Here is a 13,017-nt window from a genome sequence, read left to right as displayed (position 1 = left end):
AAACAGGTCTACCTTGGTGGGGGGCCCTGGTAGTGACGGTGGCCACTCCCAAGGCTGTGGAGGAGTTACAGGGCGATACAGGGTCTGCACATACCAAGGGGTATAGCATGCAGCAGCACCGTGTGGTGCTAAGCCAGGATACCCAGGGATCTTTAGCGTGTCCACTGGAAGACCTACGGCGCCCCGCTAACCGACAGGCGGTTGTGGGTCTGAGCAACCGGGGGCTGCCATGTATGCTCCGCCCACCCATCACGGGGGGGCGTGTGAAGCATGTGGACTGGAGGTCCACGGATGGGAGGGGGGGACCCTCCCAACATTTGGTATACACCAATTGGCGTTGCCATGGTGACTCTAGGCTTATCAGACGGGCAGGCGGCTGGGGGCTGGCCTGCCCTGGGATCGCCCGTAAGATAACCCACCGTGTTTGCATATTTATTATGCTAATAAACCTGCAGCAATATTTCTCCACTTACATCCAGTGTCGTGTGTTTTATTTATGTACTTATGTGTGTTGTGATAACTGTTGCCGATATTGGCACTATGTAAGGCTGCCCGGGGGGGGGGGTTGCGCAGCGGCCCGCCCCTTTGAGGGCGGCCGCCTTAGTGCCACAGGAAGGCACAGGGGTGGGAGGTCGTGTCCCTGGGTTTGACCAAGGGAGACCCCAGACAGGTAGCTGCTTCCGGCGGGGAGGAGCAAAGGGGGGTACATATGCTGTCCCCGCCCCCTCCTCGCCCTCTTGTCCGCTCGTTCGCCTTGCCCGCCCATCCGCTTACCCGGCATCCGGAGGGACAAAGGGGGGGCAGGTTTTTCTAACAATTTTCACTTTGTGTTGCAGGAGGAGTTACAGGGCGATCCAGGGTCTGCACATACCAAGGGGTATAGCATGCAGCAGCACCGTGTGGTGCTAAGCCAGGATACCCAGGGATCTTTAGCGTGTCCACTGGAAGACCTACGGCGCCCCGCTAACCGACAGGCGGTTGTGGGTCTGAGCAACCGGGGGCTGCCATGTATGCTCCGCCCACCCATCACGGGGGGGCGTGTGAAGCATGTGGACTGGAGGTCCACGGATGGGAGGGGGGGACCCTCCCAACATTTGGTATACACCAATTGGCGTTGCCATGGTGACTCTAGGCTTATCAGACGGGCAGGCGGCTGGGGGCTGGCCTGCCCTGGGATCGCCCGTAAGATAACCCACCGTGTTTGCATATTTATTATGCTAATAAACCTGCAGCAATATTTCTCCACTTACATCCAGTGTCGTGTGTTTTATTTATGTACTTATGTGTGTTGTGATAACTGTTGCCGATATTGGCACTATGACTCCTGGGGCAAACGGCCCTGCCACCTGGGTGTTCACACTCGGCCCAGCAGAGCGGCTCAGTGCGGTGTGATCTGGCCCCAGCTTCCGACGTGGTCCCTGGAGTTGGGTCCGATCGCAGCAGCGCAGAGGATATTCACTGATTTTAATATTTTACTGCTGCCTCCAGAACATTATTTTGAGTAACTCCAGCCTAAGCCTCCCGTAGCGCTCGTGCCACATTTAAGTCTGCCTCACGAGTGCTGACGTCGTAGTAGCCATTGGGCATTGTCTATCCTGACGTCAAACGCATGGAGGTAATGCTGTGCCGTCATGTCGGAAATAGCCTACAGTTACTTTATAGCACTGCAGCTCAGTAAAGTCAACACCCAAGCATGCTGGAAGCTGTGTGCCTTCCAGAGCACAACTGCCAATCTAGTGTTTTGTTTTAATCATGCAGCATTACTGAATTATTTAGCAGCGCTACGTCTTCATGACAGCCGAGGCAGGCTATGCCACATATGCGTGACTTTGCATTTCAGTGCGGTGATGCGGATCACCACACTGCGTTAGCGTCACGCCTGATGTGTGACACTTGGCAGGGCTGCTAACTACCCCATATATTACATCTCTCATGACATTTTCTATGACAATATTGATAATATCACTGCAACATTTGCAATTAAATTATTGATGTGAAAACTGTGCATGGTGGCCCGCGAGTTATAGTTACTGTGGGGCAATGAAAATAAAATATATATTTATATATATAAATGTGTGTATGTATATGTGATCAAGGCCTGCTGTGAATATGGGGTCGAGGGTGTGTCCTGCTGACTCCAGGAAGATGCCATCTGGGTCACATCAGTGTGTCCCATACGGTACTCCTGCAGCCAGGGGACAGTGCTATGTTTTACGATAATGAGGCGTGGTTTCGGGTCTGTGGCTCTGGATTTATTCTGCTCAATTGGCGTTTCTTCTGATGTTTTCGTGGTGCAAGAATAAGAGAAAACTCGGAAACTGAACTCTTGCTTGGATTAAGCATCAATCACAGGTCTGAGAGATGCCACTGCTTGCCTTCCTTTTCCACAGAGCTGCAAGCAAGGGCATCCCTCAGTCCTCCAAGGGGTTCATCGCTGAAGCACACAATAGAACCCACTAGAGCATATTCTGGACAGTCTGCTGTAATGTTTCTGTTGGTGAAAGGGGTTGTCAACTGATCGTGGAACTGAGCGACCTGAGTTCCAGTCCCAGCTCTCCTGCTAGGTAAGCGTGCGTGATCCTGGGCAAATAACTTATTTTTTTGTGCCTAAAGACTCTTCTATGTCTATGTTCAATAACACTGGATTGACGGGCACTTCTGAAGTGCAAGATGCCATCAAGCATTCTATGTCCTGTGAAACGATTTGAGTACATAAAGGGTATAAGTGGGTTTACGCTTACTATATGCATGTTTTGCACAGGAGATACCCCAGGTCACAGCTGACAGTTTCACAGAAAGCCTCTCAGAATGGAAAGTCTGGGTATTTCGAGCTGTAGTGGGTGCAGTGTAAGGCGTGTAGTTCTCTCCTCAGCATGTCATTAACTCTTCGAAATATCACCACAGTTACAGACGTGTGTTTGGAAGCCTATCTCGGTTCAGTATCCGTGCTAGTGCTGCGGTTAGGCCAGAGTCCAAGCGTTGTGATACTTTGCAAACAGAGGTTGGAGGTGCCGGATAATGGCATGATTTGTCTTTGGTCAGACAATCAAGTTCGGGTTGGGGATGGAGTGGAGGAGAAAAGAAATTGCTGTATTCTAGACAGATGTGTGTGTTCTGCAGATAATGACATGGTGTGTTTTGTTTCTGTTCCCTGCTTCTCGAATTTAGGATGCAAAAAACGCCAACAGCGAGTCAAGGGGACTTCTGACTGTTAAAATGCACACTTTGAGATGCCTTTAAGAGTAGTACATGCGTTATATAAAATATAATATACAATATTGAGGTCGGCTTAGTGGTTTCAAATGATTGAATAGTTTTAAGAAACTATTATTGCTAGTACGATTGATAGTGGAACTATTAATTTCGAGTATTATAATGTCTAAATCTTCATTCACGGATCATAGAGCGTTGGATATAAAATAGGAACGGATGCAGAAATAAGAATATACAGTCAGAATCCTGAACCTACAAGAGTCATACAGGCAGAGGTGTCACATGATAAAAACTCGAGCTTCAGTGCATCCTGCGAGGGAGACCAAGAACCAGAAAACACCCCGGTCTACTATGTAATGTTGTGTTTTTTTTTTTAAAAGGTCTGTAATCAGTAGAAGGGAAGTCTGTAGCAGTTGGATGGGTGGGGCGGCTGCTGTCTATCTGAACATATATCGAGGCTCTTTATGTGGAACAGCCATCACAGTTCTCACTAGTGTTGTTAAGAGAGGTTTCAGCACCCGACCAGTCGTGAAACAGAGGTAGAAACACAATTTGTACCTCCGTGGCATACCCGTTCCTGCCGATTGAACAGCTAACCTGCTCCCACCATCCTCAAACTACTATCCTACCTAAACACTGCAAGCCATGCTACCCTTAGGGCTGCTCTCTGGGATATGAGCTTAATAATCCTCACCACGAAACCAAAAGTGCCCACTAGAGAAAGACACCTCTACAAGGTATTTTCTTGAAAGCATGCAGTCAAAAGAGCCAAAGAGCTACTGCTACTCATAGACCCACTCACACACCAACATAGGCACTCACAGACCCACACAGGCACTCACAGACTCACTCACAGATCCACACAGGCACTCAAAGACCAATTCATAGACCCACACTGTCACTAGTCACAGACCCACACAGACACACCCTCTCACTCACAAACCCATACAGCCACTCACACACCAACTCACTGACCTATACACCCACTCACACACCCACTCTCAAAGGTTGCAGCATACAGTTAGGAAATAACATTTAAAAAACCTTTGAAATTCACACAAAAAAACAAAGATTACAAGGACATTTTAGTTAGGAAATGGGATTTAAAAAAACATAGAAATTCACTGAAAAAACCAAAGGTTACAGGGTCGTTATAATGAGGCTCAGATTTCACTCATACAAAACCAGTGAAATTCAGCAGTTACACTTAATTGACATAACTATAACTTGTGCCCCCCACAATGCACTGCTTATGACTCACATATTAAATCACTCATGACATGGTCAGTATAATCACTGATGGCATCTCAAATTACATCACTGATGACATCATCCACTAAACCACACACACCCACTCATACCCCCAAACAACCTCACATACACCCACCCACACACCTATACAATCAGTCATATACCCATTCACAGACCCATAGAACCACTGACACACCCACTCACTCATCCATACAGCCACACACACATCCACTCAATCACCCATAAAGCCACTAACACAGTTAGTCACTCATGCATACAGATACTAACAGAGCTACTCACTCACCCATACAGCTAATTACATACCCATTCACTCACCCACACAACTACTCACATACCCATTCACATATCCAAACATCCACTCACATACCCTCTTACTCACCCTCAGGGCCGGACTGGCTACCAGGCGTTTTGGCATGCTGCCGAGGTGGGGGGCTGTGTCACTGAGGTGGGGGCTAATTTCGTTGATGGAGACCTGCTTGTGCTTCGAAATAAACAAGGCAAAACAAATTACGTTCAGCACACGCAGGTCCCCATCAACGAAATCAGCCCCCAGCTCGGCAGCATGCTAAAATGCCCGGTAGCCAGTCCGGCCCTGCTCACCCTTATAACCACTCACAAAGACACACACTCGCCAATACAGCTACTCATATACACACTAACGTACCCAAACACCCGCTCAGCCACTCACCCATACAGTCACTTACACACCCAGTCACTCACCCAGACAGCCAGTCACCCATACAGCCACTGACATCCCAGTCACCCATTCATACAGCCACTCACTCATCTATACAGGCAATCACATACTCACTCACCCATACAGCCACTCATGCACCTACTCACTTACCCATACAACCACTCACTCATCCTTACAGCCACTCACACAACGATGCACTCACTCATAGAGCCACTCTCATACCCACTCCCTCACCCATATAGCTGCTCGCACACTCACTCATCCACACAACTACTTACATATGCATTCACACATCCATACAAGCACTCACACACCTACTCACTCACTTATACAGCAACTCACACAGACACTGTGTGTAATGCAGCCACTCACACATCCACTCACTTACCCATACACCCAGCCAGAGTCACTCACTCACTCATTGCTGGAACTTGTTCTGTCTGGTTGGTCGAAAGGATGCCCCAGCCAGGCAGAGCACAGCGCTCCCGTTAAAGGCAGGTGATTGATTACACACACTGTACAACCCATGCTCACCCTTGGGTAGCTTGGCACTGAGCAGTCAGGCGTCCTACAGTAGCAATGTGTAAAGCAAGAGCAGAGCACATGAACACAATAAATATTCTGCTTGACACAAAAGAGAGACTTCACACTTGATGTCGAGAAAGGTTCTTTATATTCAACACACACATTAAACAATGTAACATGAGTATCATGCAGTTCTGGGCATAAATCACACTTAGCATTATTATTATCAATACTAGGCCCAAAATGTGTTAATCATATCTCTATAATATATGCACACATGGGAAATGTGCTAATCTACTTCCCACACTGCAACCTTGTGCTGTGCAACATGTTGTTAGCCCCAGACCCACCCTCACAATCCTAATAATGCAGTTTCACTTTGCTAAACGGTGCAACCTGGGCTACCATGACATCATTAATATGTACATATACAGTATTATTATAGCACATTTAGCCGCACAATTAAATGAGGCCACACGGGTAAACCCACTGTTAGAAGGTAAAGTGCTTTAGGCAATGGAACAACATATAAACCAACACCGCTGACCAGTATTATGAAACACACACTCCCACTCACTTTGCAATGCTGCGCAATGCGACAAGTAACAGCCCAGTCCATATAGGCGCTTCATACACATATGCACCTGTCACACTAACGTGGTGCCACTCATACCACACTGGTCAATAGTTAACACTCTGCAGATTCTTTGGCTCCATTTTCCCCACCACCCTCCAATTCACCCCCACTGGTCCAGACACCCTGGATGGAAGTTCACCAGCCCCTCCCTCCGGACACAAAGCAGCTCATGGCTGAGGTCATACCTCGTCATAAATAAGGGGTACATGTAAACATAGGGGGTCTTGGCACCACTTGGGAAGTTCACCAACAAGTTGCGAAGCAGAAACAGGTCAAGTGCAACAATTCACTATAAACAGGGGTCCACCAGGCCTTCTGGCACCAGCCCAGTCCTGCAAAGCAGAGGGGGCTCATGAAGTCTTTTGACCTGCTTCTTGGGAGCGTCCTTCCTGCCTAGTCAATTCCTCTCACTCCTACTTGCCACCACAAAAACTTCCAAAGGGTCAAATGGGGAGAAGGCAGCTGGTCCACCGTGATTGGGCTAGAGAGGTAAAGAAACAGTGAATGGGAAAAAATACATGGGAGCCTTTCGGCTGAAGGAGGCCCCCTGTCTAGTACACGTTGATCTGGGCTGTGCCCCACAATCCAGGCACAGGGTCTGGTGCACGACAAGATGAGTCACACCAGAAATGTCAGGTTGCACGAAGTAGAATTGCAATTCCTTACCGCCTTGTAAATGAGATGCTCTGTCCTGCACACTGTAATGTCGGTTGCACCAGCCTATTCCTGTTACACACATACTGGCGCAAGTGCAGCAATGATTCACAAAGTAGAATGAGACTTTGCAATGGTTGCGCCCCCTGCCACTGAGGGTCACAACCTGTGAATCAGACACTGCAAACAATGAGAATGCAGTCAGCAAGGCGCATGAGAGAAATGCGACACAGCCAACGAAACGGGCCCAATGGATACCACAACTGGTGAATCCTCTTACCACCAACAAGACGCTTATGCGTACCGAGGTCCCTGAAGTACAGTAACCACTTTGCCATAGATGAGGGCAACTTCTTGAGCTCTGCACTGGGCACTCCAGTGCTGAGATATGATTCTATAGTTCCAAGCTCACACCAAGATGTCCAGCTTTCAACTGGCAATGTGGGCACTGCTCTCCGGATAGCACTGTTAAATGGTTTGGCCCCCACTAGGAGGTTTTTGATATTTCTGAGACCTCTGAGAGAACAGTGACCAGCTGACTGGTCCTTGGTAGCCCATTTCAAGGTGCCTCACGTTAGCAGGTCGTCGGCTTAGGCCAGCCACTATTTAGGAAGGCACACAGTCCTTTCCACAGGCAGTGTCCTCTATGAGTCCTCTGGCAACCAGGCAGTCCAGGTTCTCCTGTCCTGTGTCCCCACAAGTAGCTCTCTCCTCTTGGTGAGGTGGCACTGAAGAGTTCTACCCATTGGGCAGTTGAAGTTAGGGGGAGGTTCAAAGGTTATTCCTTTGAACCGCAGATGTGTCCTCTAAATTTCCGTCATGTCTTCCATGAGGCAACGGCATGTAGATCTCTGTCTTTATGGGGGATGTGATCTGCCCCAGAGGAAAGGTGTCACAATCTCTGCCCCGATATATTCAGCCAGGCCCACTAATGGCAGGGTCGGACATCTCAATTGCATGCCCAATGGTTTATGGCTGTCGCTGGGGAATGCCCAGATGTTCTCCCCTGGCCACGGATGTTGACTGGTGCCTAACACCATGGCACACAAAGAGTTTGATGCATAGAAATGCCCACTTTGCAATGCATAAGTAAAATACACACAGATGATGGACGGAATGCAGAGCAAATCAAACATTCACCCCCAGTCAAGAGATCTGGGTTAAATCTATCATTCTTTAGCTCACCATGCCACCCTAGTTTGGACCCAGTCATATGCAAATCAGTCTTGACCCTGATCCTTGTAGGAACAGTACAGCCTGAACTGCCAAGCCAGGTCCGCCCTGGACCGGAAACAAGCATCCTGGTACCGGTTTTGGGGCATCACCCCTCATCAGCCAGGCTAGCTTGAATCCAGTGACACAGTGAGCTCGGAACCCACGCCTGGGGCTACCCGGCACACTTAGGGCGAGAAAGTAAAAGACACACAGATGATGGACGGGATATAGAGCAAATCAAACACTCACACCCTAATCAAGAGATCTAGGTTAAATCCATCATTCTTTAGCTCACCATGCCACCCTAGTTTGGACCCCGCCATATGCAAATCTGTCTTGACCCTCTTCCTCATGGGAACAGTCCAGCCCAAACTGCCAAGCCAGGTCCTCACTGGACCAGAAACAATCATCCTGGGACCGGTTTCGGGGCATCACCCCTCATCAGCCAGGCTATCTTGAATCCAGTTACACAGTGAGCTCAGGACCCACGTCTGAGGATAGCTGACGCACTTAGGGCGAGAAAGAAAAAGACACACAGATGATGGAGGTAATGCAGAGCAAATCACATATTCACCCCCAGTCAAGAGATCTGGGTTAAATCCATTGTTATTTTGCTCACCATGCAAAAGAGGAGAACCTGGCCTGGCATGAGGAGCAAAAAATGATGGATTTAGGCCAAGGTCTCTGTACTAAGGTGAATGTTTGACATTGTTCAACATTCTGTCCATCAATTGTTCTTTTTGCATTTGTCACCCCGAGTGGGATGGGTCCCGTGCTCTCCATGCCACTAAAGTCAAGCTAGCCTGGCTGATGAGGGGTGAAACACCGAAACCGGTCCCAGGATGCTTGTTTCCGATTCAGGGAGAACCTGACCTGGCATTTCGGACTGGACTGTTCGCAGTGGGGGAAGGGTCAAGATGATTTGCATTTGGCTGGGTTTAAACTGGAATGGCATCGGGAGCAAAAAATAATAGGATTCAGGCCCAGATCTCCGTACTGGGTGAATGTTTGACATTGTTCAACATTCTGTCAATCAATTGTTCTTTTTGCACTTTCCATAAGTGACATTTCCATTCAAGATATGACAAGGCCACCATTACCACTGGAACAGTTTTGACCTAGCAAACCAATTTCTAAGAAACATCACAAGTCTGCTCCACTGCAATCCATTATTGCTGCTTGAAATACAGGCAACCTCCTTCCCCATGCTAACTTAAGGAAAGAGGAAGCCCCCTCAGTAGGGGGACCCTCATGAGTCTTCCTTACTACCGGGGCAGTGAACACCTGTGTGTGCCTGACTAGCCCTTCACCTTCCATTCTAGTAGAGGTGAAAAGCACCCGCTGGATGGTCCGCATTTCTTTACATGCCAGCCAGAGTACGCGCGCAAGGGGGCTTTCACAAACCTGCTGTGGCAGGTCTGTCAGAGGTATAAACGCACAGTCCGCCTGGGTGCGCACACTGACCTGACATGTAGATGAACAGCACACAGGCCGCAAAGGCAGGCCTGACCTACATTTACAAACATTATATTCAGACCACTTCCTAACATGTGTCGGAAGGATGTGCGCAATTTCATACTGCAGTACAATGGGAAAGGGCCCAGGGCCTCGCGGCTCCACATGAGAACACTCACGCACACCAGCTTGTCATGGCAGGACACCTATCCGAACATAGCTGTCCATGTTGACGCTAAGCACTTCCTTGGTGCCAACGTGCACACCGGCCCATCTTGGCAGGTTGGTGGTGGGGACCTAGAAACATCACAGGAGAAAAGGCTCAGGCCACCCAGCCCTAGCTGGATGGACACAGGCCCAGCACAATCTTGGTTCATCTGATTCACCCCTTCAGCAAAGCACCACTTGCTGCGAGAAGTAGGAAGTGTATGTGCTCTTCAACACTGCACCAACAGTGGGGAACAGCTCCAGCTCCACGGCTGCAAAGGGACCTCTGCAACCTCAGGATGTGTTCCCTGAAGGGAACATGACCTCGGAGGTAGGGGGACCCCATCCAGGTGTTCTCCCCTGTTTAGGCAGCAGCCATGCTTGGGCACACCATCTGGCTACTCGCCTACCACGAGCCTCACCCCCTTGGGATAAACCCTAGGGCGGCGCCTGCAGTAGGGGAGACCCCCTCTAGGTTGGCTAACCTGAGGAGACACCAACCTGAGTAGGAGACATAATGGGCAGGCGAGTTCCGCGGGGCATGATCAGTTCTACGTCCCTCAACTCCTCAATGTCGTTCCTGCCCTGAGTAACTGGTGCACCTTTTGATAGAGCCCTCTCGGGGACCGCACTTAATCGAATTGCACGAGCACCCTGCTCCTTGCTGTGTAGGGAGGGTGCTCACACCTTCCCACTGCAGTACAGTGGGAACATGCCCCAAGTTCTAGGGTCACAAACAGAGAGTACTCTAAAAAAATGTTTTGGGGATATTCCCTCTAAGAAGGACATGTCCAAAACTCATACACCCACTTACACTCCCACTCACCCATAGACACTCACACACACTCACCTACCCATACAGCCACTCACCACCCATACAGTTATTCACTCACCCAGACAGCTACTCAAACGCCCACTTCCCTGTGTCTTACTTTTAAAAAGTCTAAATGGCATTTTATGAAGTATATTGAAGTTTACTTTCCTGGATGATGCCATCCGTGATGTCAATGACCATGTCATGAGTGATGTAATATGTGAGGTCATAAGCAGCGCATTACAGGGGGCATAAGTAATAGTTATGTCAGGTAACTATAACTGTTAAATTTTACTGGTTTTGTATGAGTGAAATCTGTGCCTAAATATATACCTTTGGTTTTTACAGTGAAAATAAATAAATATAAATATATATACATTTATATTTATAAAAACAAGGGCAGAGATAAAGGAACGCCTAAAAAAGCAGGAAGAAAAGATAAAAGCATGCAAAGCCTTCAAATTCGCTAGGGACCAGGCGGATTATGAACAGGGCCGCATCTACACTTTCGCCCGCAAGTATGAGACAGCAAAACGCAATAGAATCAGTAACAAAGGAAATAAAGGGAACCAACTACCAGAACAGAGTTCAGGCACCAACTGTATCCATGCAAGCAATGAACAGATAACAATATCGGATAATGAATCCCTTACAAGTGAAAATTCATCCGAAAGAGGAAGTAACATGGGGGATGAAACGCCAAGCAGAGTACTAAACCTAGGGGAGGAGGTGGATTTTTTAGCGCTGGATCGGCGCCAAACATTACGACCACGACAGCCAACAAGGAAAGAAGACGCAAAAGGAACAACATATGAAGGAGGGAAAGGCGGAAAAGCCACAACAAAGAAGCCAAAAAAAACCTTCTGGCACAAAAAACAGACATAGATGACAATACTATCATCAATCTGTCCACCCTCACCCTCACCCAAGCAGAAAAACAATTACTATCATTGAGACTATCGTTCTGCCCAGTCAGCGATTTCAATTATACCCATACAAGAATTGACATTTTCTGCTTCATACGAAAACTAAAATTAAAAAAGTTTTTTGCCATTAAGGAGGGTCTAAAAGACACTCAAACAGAGGTAAAGGCAAATACAGCAAAAATAGAACTACAAGCTAAGGATGTTTCTTCTCTCCTGACTTTACACCATCTATTTGAGAATGCCACTCAGGAAAATACTGACTTAACGAATACGCAAGAGCGCCTAGCAGCCGCAAATATTAAACAGAGCGGAGCCGGTATAAGCCCATTTAAACCGAAATCACGATTTATCCCGATGATGCCGAAGGACGCTATTGACATTTTTCATGAAGTAGTAGTTGAGGACATCAAAAAACTACACCATCAAACTAAACACAAAAAACGGCATAAGAGTTACCAGGAAATAAAATACTTTGCGCTTATGAAAAAACTCGAGTCGCATCATGAAATCCTGGTAACCAAATCGGACAAAGGAGGAAATGTCGTACTCTGGCCTCAAAAGGATTATAAAATAGAAGCACAACGGCATCTGGATGACAAAACATGCTATGAAAAAGTTGACCACAAAACGTACAATGCGGCCAGAAGTGGTCTAAAAGCAAGCTACTGCAATGGAAAAGAGATGGATGTATTTCTACTGATGAATTTAATTTTTTATTTGTGGAACACCCAGTCTTACCCAGGTTATACTTCATTCCTAAGGTCCATAAATTGATCAACCCAGTGCCGGGGAGACCCATAATAGCAGCTATAGGCAGTATGGGAGAACATATTACACAATACATAGATTTCTTCCTACAAGACCTGGTCAAAGAGCTCCCTACATACATTAAAGACACTGGTGATCTTTCAAACAAATTGACCAAAATTCAATGGACGGATGATTTGCTGCTCATCACGTTGGACATAGTGTCACTCTATACTAGCATTGAACATAAAACAGGGCTGAATGCCCTGTCACATTTCTTGGACACAAGACCATTAGAAATGTACAATCACAATAAGATGCTAGTAGATTTAGTGACATGGTGTCTATTTAACAATTATTTTGTATTTGGAAATGAAGTATACGTACAAAAGAGAGGCGTAGCAATGGGAGCCTGCTTCTCCCCTAGCTACGCATGCTTGCATGTAGGGTGGTGGGAGGAGCAGGTCCTCAAAAACACATTTCAGGATGACTATTGTACTCATATTATGCAGTGGTGGCGTTACATTGATGATGTCCTTATTATTTGGAAAGGGGATGAGTTAAGTGCAAAAAACTTTATTGACAAAATCAACAATAATATTTATAACTTCAAATTTACTTCACATCTAAGTGCAATACAAATAGATTTTTTAGA

Source organism: Triturus cristatus, chromosome 1_2 (assembly GCF_964204655.1).
Source record: "Triturus cristatus chromosome 1_2, aTriCri1.1, whole genome shotgun sequence".
Lineage (NCBI taxonomy): Eukaryota > Metazoa > Chordata > Amphibia > Caudata > Salamandridae > Triturus > Triturus cristatus.
The sequence above is the reverse complement of the archived record's forward strand: the minus strand, read 5'-3'. Positions refer to the sequence as shown.